Below are 18,845 nucleotides of genomic sequence, written 5' to 3'. Positions count from 1 at the left end.
GAGTGGTTAGTCACAAACCCCGGGTACCTTGGAACGCATAGAGGCAGATATGGCTACGGTAAGGGCGGCCATGATGGGGTTTGAACAGCCTTCCATAGAGGCCGAGTCGTCTAGTGGTGCTGCTAGTACTGACTACTTTACTACTGAGCAGATGAAGGGTTATATGGGTGCCCAGACCAAGATGGGGGAGACTGTGGATGCCTTGCAGGGCGCCTATGGATCCTTGGCCCAGGCCCATGTTGATCTGCGGGATGACTTGGACCGGGATAAGAAGAAAAGTCGGGCTAGGGACAAGCTGTTCGTGAGGATGTGGAAAGGTATCAAAAGCCTTTTGAAGGCCCTGGTCCCGAAGGCAAAGCCTCCCAAGGTGACCACCAGAGATGCCCCTCAATTCTCCTTCCTTAGTGCGTCCCGACTCAGTATGAGGATGGTGGTGATGAGGTGACTAGCCATGGAGTGGCTTAGAGATCCCCCCCCCCCCCCCCCCCCCCCCCCCCCGCTTTCTAGCTTTGGTTATCCCTTGCCCTGGCAGGGTTTTATGTTCAGACAATTTTTCACTTTGGTTTGTTTTTGGAATGTTAGGATAATTTTCTTTTTATTGCTTTTGGTATGGGTGCCCCGGTTTAAGGGCACTCGTAAGACAATTGCCCTAGTTGGGCTAACATTTCTATGAAGGTATTTTGCTTTAGATATGGCTTTTCCTTGACTTTGTTGATAAATTGCACATGTTGGGAAAACAGGGAGCTAAAAGAGGAGCTACTGGTTCAGGGTACCGCTACGGCGGTCACTTGACCACTGCGGCGGTACCGCTATGGCGATGGAAGCCTCACTATAGCGGGCCGTGCAGAAGTTTGGGTCCGCTTTGGCGGTCTGATGCTTGCTATAGCGAGCCCGCTGTAAAGGTCCTCTTACCGCTGCAGCGATGCTACAGTGCCAGTGGGCGGAAACTTTTTCCCACTAGCTCAAATCACGTAGGGGCTCACTTAATTGCTTAGCGCATAACAACATGGTTTTCACCTAACGAGTACGAATGCGCTATTAACTTCCTAATCTTCCTAAAATACACACAAAATTTGTAACACTTACATTAACACAGAAATTCCGTTCGCCCACACAATTAACGCGCACCTACTTATAGAAGGTCTTCCTTGAGTCAAAATAGAGACACCAATTGGAATCGACAGACACCAATTAGCTCGTCAAGATACCAATTGGAATCACCCATTTACCAATTGGATTCAACTAGGAGACGGCGTATTAGGGTAGCACGATAGAATGAATGAAGGAAAACTTCTGGATGTCCCATAGCCTCTTGCGGACGGGTACGGAAGTCATCGTACCATTTCACAAGACTCTACTGGACATTTGCTCTTATATTTGTGAGACCGGTAACCTAGGCTCTGATATCAACTGTCACGACCCAATTTACAGGCCGTGCAGGAACCTACCATATTACTAACTAGTTGGCGAACCCTTACCAACCAACCTAAAATTCAGCCAGTTTATAAATAGCAATTTCAAATAATCACAATGTTCAAAAGTAAAAGTTCATATAGACTCTGTTTTTAAATACAAGAAAACTGAAAAGAACTTCCTGGGACCTAGTCTAGACAGGTACAAGAGCTCCTACTATATAAGGAAGACAAAATAAATGACCCAGCCTCTGCCTGGAGTGAGATGAGCGAGGCTGTAGGAGAATGCCTGGTAATTCGCACAAAGAAACTTCAAATTAAACCCGCAATATACCTACACCCACAAACGATGTAGCAAGAGTAGTATCAGTACACCACATGTACTGGTAAGCATCATAGGTCGACTAAGATTAGTTCACGTAACACAATATAAAGTCAATAAGATAAGCAGATAAATCGACGACCCTCAAGGCTCTCAATAAGGATTACTTTATCGTTACGAACTTACCTTCCTACTCCCAGTTATTCACTTCTCTTATCCCCATAAAATTATCGGTCATCTAACAAGTCATTGAAATCCCATTCCACCTTCCCTTAAGCCAATTAATTAAGTCTCATCTCCTCATTTACATTAACATCTAAATTCCTAGCCTTTAGCCGTAGAGCTTTTCTATCTAATTCACTTACTAAGATATGATGCCCTCACAGGATGACTCACCATTGAAATTTGTTCTCACGCTTACCCTTATGATACTCACCACCTTACACAACCTCAACACAACTCATATAGATACACAATGCAATATAACAGACCGACAGTACCCAAATATACGGACAAAGCAATGTGAAATGTAATGTAATGCAGATACGATGCAACGCCCAATCATGTTCTGCATACATGCTAACTGATTTCATTGCTCAATAGTCATAACCTGCAGGGGACCCATGGTGTCCATGTACCACTCGTTCCGGATACTCCTCGGACCCGAGCCATAAATCCTCTGCTCCGGAAAGAACCTCGGACGCGGATCCACATCATATATGTCACGAACCAACTAGGGGCCGCGACGGGTACCCGGGGTTAACCACCGAGCACCGCTCGTAGTATTTCTCATCATGCTCATTTAATACTCTTTTATCAATTTGATGCCTAACTTATGAGAAAAATCATCTGTCATTTGAGAACATAATATACTTTTATAAACACAAACTTTTAGGCTATCAAAATAATATATATACAGCAGCAATCTCGTGAGACCATCTAACCCACACTGCGTATCTACGAGCCTCTACTGGAGTGCTAAGCATAAGGACGGGACAAGACCCCGTCATGCCCAAAAATACTTGTACATGACTATATACACGAAGGAATAATCATAAGCACCTCCGGACAATGGAGTGCTCTCAAATCAGCCACTAGCTCCTATGAGTCTGGATCAGGATCAACTCCCTATCCACCTGTGGGCATGAACACAGCGTTCAAAGAAAACGGACGTCAGTACGAACATTGTACTGAGTGTGAGAGGCATAAACAATGAAATAAGACAATGATACAAGGGGAAATATCAATATGGGACATCTATATCTGACTGTCAAGTATAAAGAAAATAGGCCCTGCTGTCTTACTCATACTCACCGTCGTATCATATATGCATAATGTATAAGCTGCCCGTCCTTATAGGTACGGTGTGATAATATGCAAGCTGCTCGTCCATATCGGATCGGTGTAATAATCATAACATTAGCCTGCGTCCAGGCCTCCCGCGTCCGGGGTATAAGCTGCCCACTATAGTGGTGTATGTATCTGCCCGACCATATAGGTACGGTGTATCATCATCATCATATGCTCATTATCATAATGTACTCATTATAGTATGCTCATCATAATATATGCATGAAAACTCACAGACAACTATACTTTATCGGGGTGACGTAAGGTCGTGATTCCTCGATTCCATTATGGAGCACTCATTAACATTCTGCCTCACCTTGAAGGAAATAGGGTATGAGGTGAGTGTAAGCAACAAATGACATCATGAACATTTTGGGAATCATCATACCATGTACATCAAAAATTTATATACTCTAACTCATTACCTTGTGTAGCAATTTAGGGTCATAGGCTCGTACTTTCCGGAACTTCGGAGATTCATGGATAAGAAAGAGAGTCATACTATAGGATTCATGCCATAGAAAGAAAGGACTAGCCTCACATACCTTTGTCGCTTAATTAGTCTATCGTTCGCTTGTTCTCCTTCAATGTCACGTGTCTACCTTCAAGAGAGAATTCGCATTAACGTTAGTTACTCGACCCTAAGAACGCGCTTTAATTCTAGGGAAAATTGGGCAGCATTTCCTTTGTTTACACTACTTTCCTCCATACTCCATATTAACTCCCAACATCCATAACAACAATCACAATGTCATAAACAATAAGCATCATCTAATTATTTTGCCCACAATTCACAATTTCACACCAATTTTTCATAACTATGACCAAAGTCCATTATCGCGTTCTTTTTCGTACAATACTTATTCCATGTTCTAAATGTCGTTTATAATGTATTTATAATCTCAACATACCAACATTTATGATTTATTTCAAACCTTCATCCAACAATGTCACTATTCACGTCTCATGACCCATTTCCTACACTCTCCTTCAATCCAAGTATTTTAACTTATCAACACTTTAACCATCATGAGAAAGTCATGAAACTTACCTTAGATAGTGGTTGAACAAGTCTTGAGTGGAGTTACTCCTCTAGCACCAAAACCCCACTTAACTTCCCTTGGGTTTTCTTGAATTAAATGAACTTTGGCTAGGTTTCATACACTTGGGTTCATGGATTTGGTGTTATTGATCATGGATTTCCCTTGAATTTTCTTGTGGATGAATGTTAGAGAGTATTCTAGAGGTTTTCTTGACCAAGAATGGTGAAAAATATGATTTTTGGTCGAGTTGGGTCTATTTAAAGTAGTCCAGAAAATTATGGACCGACACAACATGCGGCACACTTTGCGGGACGCAAAGCATGCTTTGCTAAACGCATGTTGTGCCGCAAACCATGCAGAACCACAAAATTTCACTGGCACACTTTGCGGTGCAACTGCGTAGCCGCATGTCGTGTTCGCTGGACGCATGTTGTGCCGCAAAGTGCGCCAGAACATGAAATTTTCCAAACTTCCCCTGAAACTTATCTCCGATGATCCAACAAGTCTTAAACCTTCCCGAAGCTTACTAAACATGATTTTACTCCATTATATACTCAAGATGGACACATCTACCTTCATGACCTTGAAGGACTTATCCTACTTCCCAAAACTGGGACAATTAGCATTCGGCGGAACTCAATATATATATATATATATATATACTCATCGTCACCTTGCTGCCAATGATTGGCTGACAATTAGTACCTCATATCCAACCCAACTCGTCCATTTGACCGGATAACACAAGTGACACGTACTCAAGCTTTCTACTCCATGCATTATTTCATAACCACATGCCATATATGCAATGATGCCAATGAATGAAAACAATATCATAAATCATGCCCTTGAATGGGTGTAGCACTACTACACCATCCTTTAATCCTCTTGATTAGCAAGGACGACAATCATATGAATATTTCAATAACTTGGAAATAAATACGGAAATCACATCTACCTAGGTATACATATCTTAAACAACACAATACCCCCTTTTTAATCATGACAAGTAATCACTTGCTACTCCGTAGCGTATAAACCTCAACAATAGTAGCACTCAACACTCAATTAAACACTCGTTGTTACTCTAGTTACTATTTAGACATAACTTTCGTTAAATTGCGAACATATCCATCCAAACTCAGTTTTTGAAGACCTAATCATGCAATCTCCCGTCAACTCTACATGTATATACTATTTACTAATCAAAGTCTAACTCAAGTAAACCATAACCTACCTTGCTGACGAACAGCTAATTAAATTTCCATGAATTGCTCGCCTCTCTAGCCTTTGTCTGAATCCATGAGAGATGATAATTGTGGGAAACGATGTGGAGAATGTTAGGAAAAAACTATTCTCTTGGTGTCAAGGGCTTTTCCTTCTTGAGGAAACCTAATAACAGTCGTGGGAGGTATTTTATTAAAAAGGAGGGTAAAATATAAACTGGGTATAAAAAACGAGCCTACTGCCCTGCCTCGCCCGCTGCGGCGGTCGATGTTCCGCTATAGTGGAACAGCTGTGGCGGTCCCTTGATCGCTATAGCGGTCCAATTCTGCCTTGGGCCCACAATTTGTAACTCTTCCCAAAATTGATTTTTCCCACTATTAATCCTTAAAACACCCCATGGGGCTTATTATTTACAAACATACACCTAGATTGGGCATGGGTTCGCGAAGTATTAAGTAACAACCGGATGGGTCGTTACAATTCTAGGATTTTATAAACTTAGGTGTTCTAACCTTTCAAATATCCATTAACAAGCTTTTAATGATGCTAGAAGTTATCATGATTGAAGAACGAATAAAATTGATGGTGGAAAGCAACCTTGATGAAGGAGTAGTGACCTAGCCTTAGAAAAATCGCCTCAAGGGTTCTTGGGAACTGTTCTTGGAGTTATGTGGGGAGTGGGGTCAAAATAAGGTATATAAACACGGTTTCTGATTTAATGAGGACCGCTGCAGTGAGAACCACTTCCGCTGCAGCGACGCCCCTTAGGTAGTGAGCACGGAAATTTTACTAACCTTTCACCCGACTTCTCACAATCAATCTGAGGTCCTAATAACACAAGCTAATTGTCACGACCCAACTAGATGGCCATGACGGTTACCCGGAGCTGGCTACCGAGCACCACTTGCCATGCTTAATTATCGTACTCAACCTGACCAAATATAACTTCTCAAAGTAAAACTTACTATGAAATGATTACTACACATCTCCCAAGAATATACGTATATATATGTATATAAGCCCACGAGGCTACAAAATGATATGCAAAATATACACTGGAGAGGCCACATAACATCTACTACCCACACATGAGTATCTACGAGCCTCTAACTGGAGTACTGAAATTATAAGGACGGGACAGGACCCCGCCATGCCCCAAATATGTACACAAAAGAATATACTAACAAGCGGAAACTCCGGAGTAGTGGAGTGCTCCTGTATAGCTGCTGATAAAGCTCCTAGGCGTCTGTGTCATCTCCCTATCTACCTGCGGGCATGAACGCAGCGTCCACAAAAGACAGGACGTCAGTACAAACAATGTACTGAGTATATAAGGCATGAATAATAACATCATAAAGAAGTAAGGAAACATGACATAACCTGTACTGCCAGCCTCTGAAGGCGGATATCATGCATGTTAACTTTCTTTAACATCTTTTATACTTACATTCATATATATATATATATATATATATATATATATATATATATATATATATCATCATTAATGTTGCGGAACGTACGGCCCGATCCATCATATCATGTATCATATATTGTTGCGGATTGTGCAGCCTGATCCCTTTATCCATATATTCATTATACATCTATATATTGCCACGGAATGAACGGCCCGATCCATTTATCCTATATCCCGCATCTTGGCATCCCCCGTCCGAGACGATATCATAATATGCCAACTGATCAGGTGGTATTGCGTATATAGCGCCTCATCCTTTTTCCCATATCCCATGTATACATACTCATATATTGGGTACATCGTATACTATACATAGCATGCATGAGAGCCCAAATGAAAACTACAACTCTATCAAAGTGACGTAAGGTCGGGAACCTCCGATTACATTATGGAATAATCATCATCACTATGTCTCACCTTGAAGGAACTAATATCATGAGGTGAGGCAACAACAAGAAATAACATCAATGAAATCATAAAGATAGGATTATCAAGCTCATAATAGCACATTATCGTCATCGTTATCATGGAACATATCTCGTTTCTATCTCATAAGAAGCTCTTAAGAATCATGAACTTTCAACTTTTGGGATGTACGAAGGTCATGGAATATATGGAAGGTAGTAATATAATAGTCATGCCTTAACGAAAGAAAGGGACTAGCCTTACATACATTTACGTCTCCTTAACGACTAAGCGTTCTCCTTCCAAGCTCATGACTCTACATTCAAGAGAATTCGTATTACGTTAGATCATTAGAAACATGCTTAAGACTAAGCTAAGGCGACTAAAAGCTAACGACAATTGGGCAGCATTTCCTTTGTTTCAACAACTTCCTCCATATAATAAACAACTCCCAAACATCAATAATACCACCTATAACATCACAATCAATAAACTTCTTCAAGTTAAACATTATTCAATCCTCACAACTCCCTTCAATTCATCCACAACCATAGCTACACACAACACCACATTCATTCTCATATAATACTTCCTCAACGTTATTAGTATCATTCGTAACAAGATTATTCTCATCCCATACTAAGAATCATAATTCAAATTAGCTTACTACTCAAAATACCATTATTTCCATATTTGAGCTCATATTCTACTTTCTTCTCTAATATAAGTCTTTCAACCACTCAATACTGTTAATAACATGAAATAGGTGTAGAAATCACCTTTGATTATGTAAGGATGAACTTTGGATGAATATACTTTACTTGAGAGAAGCCCTAACTTCAATACCAATGGAATTCTTGACTTCTATCAACCCTAGTGAGCCGCTTTTTCACTTGATTCTCTTGAGTCTTGGTAATTAGTCCTTGATTCCCCTTGAATTTGTGTTAATATGGTGTGGAGAATATTCTAGAGTCTTCAAGACTTGTAGAGAAAGTGGAAACTGAAAAATAAGAGCAAGGGTCATCTATTTATAACTAGAACTGGAAAGTTCCAGCGAGGCAGTTCGACGAGCGGGTCGACGACCCATCGACGTGTCGATGGTCCGTCGACTTGCTCCGTTGACTTACGCCTATAGATCTCTGATTGCAGAAACATATGGACGGTGCGCAGCGATGGTCCGTCGACATGTCAACGACCCGTTAACACTGACTGATGTCTGAAGAATTTCCTGATTCAGTTCAGATTGCGTCGATTCGATCCGTTCAACTTATAATCCTGTAAATTACCAGGAATACCTGCTGGTACATTTGTGTATAAGGTAAGACACTCTCTACCTTAACTTTCTCCAATGAGCTTTCTTCTCTTGCCTCAAATGTCTTTGGAATCTTAATTAGAATCATTAAGTATCTCTTCTTACTTGTAAGGACATCATATACATCCTAACTTGCGTTAGTATATTCACCGCACAACAACCTGAAATTCCGAGGTGTAACACTCTCCCCCCCCCCCCCCCCCACTTAGGAACATTCGTCCTCAAATGTTAAGTTCTCGGGGATTCTACAAAAATTTCGCCAGAGTTTCCCCTATAATATGGAACTACCATCCTGTCACAACAACCCACAAAATAATCGCCTCACAGGGCTACAACAACAGCATGAAAACATGGCCACACACTACCAAAAGCCTTAAAAGAAGCATTGCATACTTGGGAACAATGGCGTCTCATCTTGAACCTTTTCTGGGGGTGGGAATAGATGTGGATATCTGGACTTCATATCTTTTTCTGCTTCCCAAGTCACATCTTCTCTATTGTTGTTTCTCTACAAAACTTTAACTGAGGCTACATCTTTGGTTCTGAGTTTACGCATCTTCCTATCTAGTATGGCAATGGGTACTTCTTCATATGTCAATTTCTCGGTAATTTGAACATCATCTACTGGCACGATTCTGGAAGAATCTCCAACACATTTACGGAGCATCGACACATGAAAAACTGGATGGACTGATTCAAGTTCTGGAGGTATATCTAGCTCATAAGCCAGTTGGCCCACATTGCGCACAACCTTATAAGGTCCAATATATCGAGGACTAAGCTTGCCCTTCTTGCCGAATCTCATTACCCCTTTCATTGGCGACACTTTTAGGAATACGCAATCATTGACTTGGAATTCCAGGTTTCGTCGACGATTGTCTGCATAAGATTTCTGGCGACTTTGGGCTGTCAACAAACTGTCTCTGATAAGCTTGATCTTTTCCACCGCTTAGTGAATCAATTCTAGACCTATTAATTGCGTCTCTCCTACTTCAAACCACCCAATTGGCGGTCTACACTTCCTTCCGTATAGAGCCTCATATGGGGCCATCTGGATACTGGAATGATAACTGTTATTATAAGCAAACTTGATAAGTGGCAAATGTTCATCCCAATTACCTCCGAAGCCTAATACACATGCCCGCAACATATCTTCCAAGGTCTGGATAGTGCGTTCAGCTTGCCCATCCGTCTGTGGGTGAAATGTTGTGCTGAGTCTTACTTCAGTTCCCAAACCTTCTTGAAAGGACTTCCAAAATTTAGCAGTAAATTGTGCTCCTCTATCTGTGATAATAGATACTGGGACACCATGAAGTCGCACTATCTCCTTAAGATATAACCTTGCATAATCTTTTGTTGAGTATGTAGTCCTGACTGGAAAAAAATGAGCTGACTTCGTAAGTCGGTCAACAATCACCCATATGGAGTCATACTTATGCCGAGAACAAGGCAAGCCTACAACAAAGTCCATGTTGATCACTTCCCATTTCCAGGCTGGAATTTCCATAGCCTGCAACAATCCTCCTGGCTTTTGATGCTCAATTTTCACTTGTTCACAATTTGGGCATTGAGTTACAAATTCTGCTATATCTTTCTTCATACCATCCCACCAATACATTGACTTAAGGTCATGGTACATCTTTGTCTCTCCTGGATGGATAGAATACCGGGAGTAATGAGTTTCACCCAGAATCTAACGGCGTAATCCCGCAACATCTGGAACACATAGCCCGCTCCGATACCTGAGAATCCCATCTGCAGAAATCTCAAATGGTGACTTTTCCTTCTGTGAAAGGGCATCTCTATAGTGATTCAACTTGGGATCTTCATATTGGCACTTTTTCACTTCCGTGTCTAAGGATGAAACGGATGGATTGTGAACAGCAAGTCCTGCATTTCCCGATTCTATTAAGCGGACTCCTAGGCTAGCTAACTGGTGAAGTTCACAGACTAGTTCTTTCTTTTCCGACTGAACATCACATAGACTGCCCATGGATTTTCGGCTAAGCACATCAGCTACCACATTTGCTTTTGCGGGATGATATAAAATACTCACATCGTAGTCTTTCAATAGCTCTAACCATCGCCTCTGTCATAGATTCAACGCCTTTTGCTTGAAAATTTACTGGAGACTCTTATGATCTGTATAACTATCAACATGAACGCCATACAAATAATGCCTTCACATCTTTAATGCATGAATGACTACAGCTAATTCAAGATCATGGGTCGGATAATTCTTCTCATGTTTCCTCAACTACCTGAAAGCATAGGCTATAACCTTATCGTGTTGCATCAATACACAGCCCAACCCACCACCGGAGGCATCACAATAAACAACATAGCCTTCTGATCGTTCTGGGAGGGTCAAAACTGGGCTGAAGTCAATCTTTCTTTCAATTCCTGGAAACTGCGCTCACAAGCGTCGGTCCATTGAAATTTTGCTGATTTCTGAGTTAGCTTCGTCAAGGGTGCCGAAATAGAAGAAAATCCTTCCACAAATCTTTTGTAATAGCCCACTAATCCCAGAAAGCTACGGACTTCCTTAGGCGTTGTAGGCCTTGGCCAAGTCTTCACGGCCTCAATTTTCTTAGTATCAACCCGAATACTGTCAGTTGAGATAATATGGCCTACAAAAGTTACAGAATTCAACCAGAACTTGCATTTTGAAAATTTTGCATATAATTCTCGAGTCTGAAGAATTCCAAGGACAATACTTGGATGATCTGCATGCTTTGCTTCTGACTGGGAACATACCGGAATGTCATCAATGAATACGATTACAAATAGATCCAGGAAAGTCCTGAACACATTATTCATCAAATTCATGAACACTATCAGAGTGTTAGTCAACCCAAATGACATTACTCAAAATTCGTAATGACCATATCTGGTCCTAAAAGCCGTCTTCCGAATGTCTTTTTCTCTAACTCTCACTTGATGATATCCTGACCTCAGATCTATCTTTGAAAACCACTTAGCACCCTGCAATTGATCAAACAAATCATCGATTCTCGAAAGGGGATACTTATTCTTTATCGTCACCTTGTTCCATTGCCTATAGTCAATGCACATTCGCAAGGAACCATCTTTTTTCATTACGGACAAAACAGGTGTTCCCCATGGCGATGAACTGGGTCTAATAAATCCCTTCTCGAGCAAATCCTTCAGCTATGCCTTTAGTTCTTTCAATTCTGCAGGAGCCATTTTTACGGAGGAATAGATATAGGCTCGGTGTCCGGCAGAACCTCAATAAAAAAATCAATCTCCCTTTCCGGTGGAAGACCTAGAAGTTCATTTGGAAATACATCCGGAAACTCATTTATTACCGGAAAGGATTGAAGAGTCAGCGGCTTTGCTTCGGTGTCATGAACCTGGACCAAATGGTAAATATAGCCTTTTGCAATCATCTTCCTCGCTTTGAGATAGGAAATAAACCTACCCCTTGGAGACGCTGTATTACCTTTCCATTCAAGCATTGGTTCTCTTGGGAATCGGAATCAGACCATTTTTGTTCTACAGTCCACGTTAGAATAACAAGAAGCCAGCCAATCCATGCCCATAATCACATCAAAATCCAATATTTCCAGCTCAATCAAATCAGCTATAATCTGACGATCACATATCACAATCGCACAATTTCTATATACTTGTCTAAGTATTACCGGGTCACCAACAGGAGTAGACACCTCAAAAGGTTTGATTGGATCCGATTTCACCCTAATACGACCAGCAATATAAGGAGTGTGTCTGACAAAGTAGAACCTAGATCAATCAATGCATAAACGTCATAAGAGAATACAGATAATATACCAGTGAAAACGTCAGGGGAGGACTCAAGATCCTGTCGTCCGGCCAATGCATAAATACGAGGCTGAGGGCCGCCTGAACTGGATGCTACCCCTCTGCCCCTGCCATGACCTGCTGAAGTCTGGAGAGTCTACCCTACAGGGCGCACGGACGAAGAAGAACCTGCTACTGATCCGGTGGGCTGAGCCCTATCTCTATCATTCCTTAACAAACAATCACGCATCATGTGACCAACCCGACTGCAGGTATAACAAGCACCTAAACCTACGCAGCACTATCCGAAATGTGGCCTGCCACACTAAGTACAACATGGTAAGGGTAGTCTTATCTGGCTGGAATCACCTCGGTACTGAGAACCTATAACTCTCGAGCTCTGACTCGATCCAGAATAAATGGGACGGTCAAATCTCCTGCCCGCAAATCGAGGAGCTGCACTAGTCGCGGGCTGGCCTAAATATCTGGAATATTGTTGGCTCTGACCCTCTCAATGCTCACCACTAGTACCAGCAGATCTGGCCCTCTTACTATGCCCTCTATCAATATTGCGCTCACCCCTTTGCGGCTGCTGTTGCTCTTTTAAATTTTGGGTGGGCCTAAATACGGAAAATATCCATCTTGTCCTGAAGTGAAGCTGTCAAGCAATCCTTGATCAAATGTGGCCCTAAGCCACTCACAAACCGATGCACCCGGTCCCTCATATCGGCTACCACGGTCGGGGCATACCTAGCCAACGAATTGAAACTGAGATTGTACTCCCGAGCACTCATATTTCCTTGCTTCAAATTCAGAAACCTATCAGCTCGGGCCCTTCAAACCTCGGGTGGCAAATAATAGCGGATGAAAGCATCTACAAACTCTGGCCAAACCGGGGGAGGTGCATTTTCCCTTCTTGAAGATATCCAATTATTATACTAAAGAACGGCGACATCCCTCAACCTATAGGTCGCCAACTCCACTGACTCAGTAGCAGAAGCATGTATTATTCTCAGCATCCTCAACATTTCATCTATAAAACCCTGTGGGTCTTCATCCGACTTCGACCCGAATAATTCTGGAGGATTCAAACTCATAAAATCACGGGCCCTGGCACTAGTCGCTCTGTCACCTGGACCGGCACTCTGCCGCTGAGCCTAAGCAGTAACTAGCTGGGTCAATAGTTGAATAGCCTCAGTCATCTGCTGGCCCAAAGCAACCGGTGGAGGGACTAGAGGCATTAGATCTGGACCTGAGGCCCTTTCACGCTCCTCTAAAATAGGTGGAGCATGGGAAGTATGAGATAGAGCCTCATTATGGGACTCACCCTTCTCTATATTTGTCGGTGGCTCCTGTTCAACCAGCCTTCCTATCGCAGTCTTGCTCTTCTGGACGGTTGTTGCTTTCCTCTTCACAGGCATATCTTAAATCATAACGCACAATTAGAGAGAAAAGACGAATCGTACATTATAGCTCTATCGCACGATCTATGAAGAAGAAAGACGGTCATTATTCCTAAATGTCCAGCAGTCTCTTGTTTATAAGTGTGGCACGCTTCACACCTATAAACAAGACTCTACTGGACACGGCTCGTAGACACACCCTAGGACGAAATTGCTTTGATACCACTTTTTTCACGACCCAACTAGAGGGCCATGATGATTACCCGGAGCTGGTTACCGAGCACCACTTGCCATGCTTAATTGTTGTACTCAACCTGACCAAATATAACTTCTCAAAGTAAAACTTACTATAAAATGATTACTACACATCTCCCAAGAATATGCGCATATATATGTATATAAGCCCACGAAGCTACAAAATGATATGCAAAATATACACTGGAGAGGCCACATAACATCTACTACCCACACATGCGTCTCTACGAGCCTCTAACTGGAGTACTGAAATCATAAGGACGGGACAGGACCCCGCCATGCCCCAAATATGCACACAAAAGAATGTACCAATAAGCGGCAACTCCGGAGTAGTGGAGTGCTCCTGTATAGCTACTGATAAAGCTCCTAGGCATCTGTGTCGTCTCCCTGTCTACCTGCAGGCATGAATGCAGCGTCTACAAAAGACAGGACGTCAGTACGAACAATGTACTGATTATGTAAGGCATGAATAATAACATCATAAAGAAGTAAGGAAACATGAGATAAGGAGATAACCTATACTGCTAACCTCTGAAGGCGGATATCATGCATGCTAACTTTCTTTAACATCTTTCACACTTACATTCATATATATATCATCATTAATGCTGCGAAACGTACAGCCCGATCCATCGTATCATGTATCATATATTGTTGCGGAACGTGCAGCTCGATCCATTTATCCATATATTCATTACACATCTATATATTGCCCCGGAACGAACGGCCGATCCATTTATCCATATATCCCGCGTCCGGGCATCCCGCATCCAGGACGATATCATAATATGCCAACTGATCAGGTTGTATTGTGTATATAACACCTCATCCTTTTTCCCATATCCCATGTGTACATACTCATATATCCATGTACATCGTATACTATACATAGCATGCATGAGAGCCCAAATGAAAACTACAACTCTATCGGAGTGACGTAAGGTCGGGAACCTCCGATTACATTATGGAATAATCATCATCACTATATCTCACCTTGAAGGAACTAATATCATGAGGTGACGCAACAATAAGAAATAACATCAATGAAATCATAAAGATAGGATTATCAAGCTCATAATAGCACATTATCGTCATCGTTATCATGGAACATATCTCGTTTCTATCTCATAAGAAGCTCTTAAGAACCATGAACTTTCAACTTTTGGGATGTAAGAAGGTCATGGAATATATGGAAGGTAGTAATATAATAGTCATACCTTAACGAAAGAAAGGGACTAGCCTTACATACCTTTACGTCTCCTTAACGACTAAGCGTTCTCCTTCCAAGCTCACGACTCTACATTCAAGAGAATTCGTATTACGTTAGATCATTAGAAACATGCTTAAGACTAAGCTAAGGCGACTAAAAGCTAACGACAATTGGGCAGCATTTCCTTTGTTTCAACAACTTCCTCCATATAATAAACAACTCCCAAACATCAATAATACCACCCATAACATCACAATCAATAAACTTCTTCAAGTTAAACATTATTCAATCCTCACAACTTCCTTTCAATTCATCCACAACCATAGCTACACACAACACCACATTCATTCTCATATAATACTTCCTCAACGTTATTAGTATCATTAGTAACAAGATTATTCTCATCCCATACTAAGAATCATAATTCAAATTAGCTTACTACTCAAAATACCATTATTTCCATATTTGAGCTCATATTCTACTTTCTTCTCTAATCCAAGTCTTTCAACCACTCAATACTGCTAATAACATGAAATAGGTGTAGAACTCACCTTTGATTATGTAAGGATGAACTTTGGATGAATATACTTTACTTGAGAGAAGCCCTAACTTCAATACCAATGGAATTCTTGACTTCGAGCAACCCTAGTGAGCCTCTTTTTCACTTGATTCTGTTGATTCTTGGTAATTAGTCCTTGATTTCCCTTTAATTTGTGTTAATATGGTGTGGAGAATATTCTCCAGTTGTTTCGGAGCTACAACTTATTAGTACTACTCTTGTGTATATATAAATACTTGGGCATGGTGAAGTCCTGCCCCGTCTGCATGGATTTCTATATTCTATATAGAGGCTCGTAGACAGATAAAACGGGTCGGGGTAGAATTTTTATATTTTAAGGATGGACGACCCTAACCTTATTTTATTTCCCATATTTCTCGTACACTCTCTAAAGCTCCAAAACCCTTCTCCAAATATATTTTACCCAAACCCAAGAGATTACAAAGATCAAATAGCAAGAATCAAGTGTTCATGTGTTAGAGGATTTCCTAGGGTTGGTAGATTTCAAGAAATACTTGGGCATTGTAGCTAGGGTTTTTGGCACAAGTTGATAGCTGCTCCAAAGCTTGTTTCTATGGGATGAAAAGGTTAGTTTTTATGCTTATTTCATGATAATTAGAATGTTTGGTTGTAGCAAAACTTGGGTAGAAGGAGAAAGTAGAAAATGAAGTCTAACTGTAGTTTTTATGATGTTTATGAGTAGTAATCTGTATTGAGTCATGATTCTTAGTATGATATGGATATAATCATGTTATGGAAGGTAATAATGGTGATGAAGAAGCGTTATATGAAAATGTGCTAAAATGGGTGTGGAGTTGTTGGTATAAGCTGAGCACACGGATAGACTTTAAAGGTTCAATGGAATGTGATTGCTTGATTATGATATTGTGAGTGTATTATGGATGTTATTGTGGTTGTTGGGAGTTGTTTTGTAAAATTGTGGAAGTTGACGAAATAGGGGAAATGCTGCCCAATTTTCATTAGATCATGAATTATTCTAGTTTGAATTTAAGAGTATCATTAAAGCTTAACTATGGTATGAATCCTTCTAATGTAGATTGTTCAAGATTCGCTTAGTTAAGAGGACAAAGAGGTATGTAAGGCTAACCTTTCTTTCAATAAAGCATGGTTCCTTGGCTACATATATCCTTTCATGAGTTCTATAATGTCCTCCAAATGATTCTATCTCTAAAGCTACTGAAGTTCATGATTTTCGATACTTTTACGATCCTACTACTTTCCTTATATGATGGTTGATCCTCTAAGGATATATGTAACGAAAACGATAATGGTAATGATGTTGATGATACTTATGGACTCTTATGTATATGTGTCTAAGTATGTATGACTATTATGTAACACCGAGCCTATATGGCCGGGTATGATATCTATCGCGTACACCACTGCAGTTGGGTACGGATAACATTGAGCCTTGGTAGGGCCATGTAAGTATAATCACCGAGCCTTGTTATGGCCGGGTATGTGAAACGCCGAACCTTCATGGTCGGGTATGGTATGGGTGCGAATATGAATATGAATACGAATACAAATATATATGTATGTATGTATGTATGTATGTATACGAGTAAGCATTAGAAATGGAAGGTCACTATAAAAGACAAGTAAGTAGATACGATGAAGGCCACTAGAGGTACAAATGACTCTATTACCTCCTGATTCTCCCATCTTATGTTATTTCTTGTGTTGTTTATTATGCTCCTACTACGATGTTGATTATGTTTTACATACTCAGTACATTATTCGTACTGACGTCCTTTTGTTTGTGGATGTTGCGTCATGCCCGCAGGTGGACAAGGAGACAGGCATGATCCATAGATTTCTTATTCAGTGATTGCATAGAGGAGCTCTATTTCATCCGGAGCTACAGCTTTTGGGTATTATTCTTTTGTGTACATACATATGGGCATGGCAGGGTCCTGTCCCGCCTATACTATGTCACCTACTCTTCTTAGAGGCTCGTAGACAGTTGTGTATGGTTAGATGTCTTGTAGCCCTGTCGGCTCATATTTTGTATATCATTTTGATACCCTCGTCGGCTTGTGTATATGGATATGGGCATTTGTTATTGATGATGATATAAATGCGTTGTTGCCCAACGAGATTAGCACTATTGATGTATGTAAATTATGAGTAAGCCATGTGGTCCACCTAGATGTGAATGTGGATGTACGATAAGAGGTGCCCGGGTGGGCTAGTACCGGGTGCCGTCATGGCCCACCAATCGGGTCGTGACATTTGTGGTCTTCTATTTCATGTAGAATACACGTAGTGGCCATGTCGGACTGAGTTGTTATCCTTTGCAGGTATATATATACCTATGTGTATAAGTTATGAGTTTTCGAGGTAGAGTTTATTGCATAAATTGTTACAGCAGATGCTATCACTCAGATATAAGTTATAAATGGGCCACCAAGTTACTCAGCATATGGTAAGTATGAGTTTAAGGGTGCTTGGTCAGTAATGGTCGGGCACTCGTCACGGACCATTGGTTTGGGTCGTAACAAGCATCAAATCCATAAGCTTTGGAATCTCTAGAATGGGATCATCATATCATCATTATCATCATAGAAAACATCTATCTTAAGTATCATAAGAACTTTGAGAATCATGAACTTCTAACTTTTGAGAATAAGGATATTATGGAAAACATGTATGGGTGCATAAGAAGGGAATCATGCCTTTAGAAAGAAAGGAATTAGCCTTAACATACCTTTTCGGTCGCCTTAACTTTAACTATTTAACGCTTGTCCTCCCAAGCTCGTAATTCTACATTCAAGAGAATTCATACTATTGTTAAGCTTATCGTCATATGCTTGTCTTAATCCTTCAAATTAAATCCTCTTAGAATCTGCCGGAATTCGGGCAGTATCTCTCCTGTTTATATCCCTTGCCCAAATCACAATACCAACAAAACAACACCAATATCAACAACATCATCATCAATATCAATATGCCCAATAAAACATACGATGTTTCCCCAATTTCTCAACCAATCACTAGACTTTACGAATCTTTAACAACTAAATTTCCATGATACAATTCATAATATCTATAGTAAAGAATATC

At 40.8% G+C, this 18,845-nt stretch overlaps 1 long non-coding RNA gene across 1 annotated transcript in view; it reads left to right on the top strand.

The window, feature by feature from the left end:
* LOC132617611 (uncharacterized) overlaps window positions 1-18,113 on the top strand; it is a 51,136-nt gene extending 33,023 nt beyond the window's left edge. Inside the window, exon 3 of the long non-coding RNA XR_009573801.1 lies at window positions 17,566-18,113. This is a non-coding gene — a long non-coding RNA (uncharacterized LOC132617611). The remainder of the gene's footprint in view (window positions 1-17,565) is intronic.
* The last annotated feature ends 732 nt before the right edge of the window (window positions 18,114-18,845 follow it).

Source organism: Lycium barbarum, chromosome 11, assembly GCF_019175385.1.
Source record: "Lycium barbarum isolate Lr01 chromosome 11, ASM1917538v2, whole genome shotgun sequence".
In the NCBI taxonomy this organism is placed as follows: domain Eukaryota; kingdom Viridiplantae; phylum Streptophyta; class Magnoliopsida; order Solanales; family Solanaceae; genus Lycium; species Lycium barbarum.
Note: the sequence above shows the minus strand (reverse complement) of the source record. Positions and strands in the feature narration are given on the sequence as shown.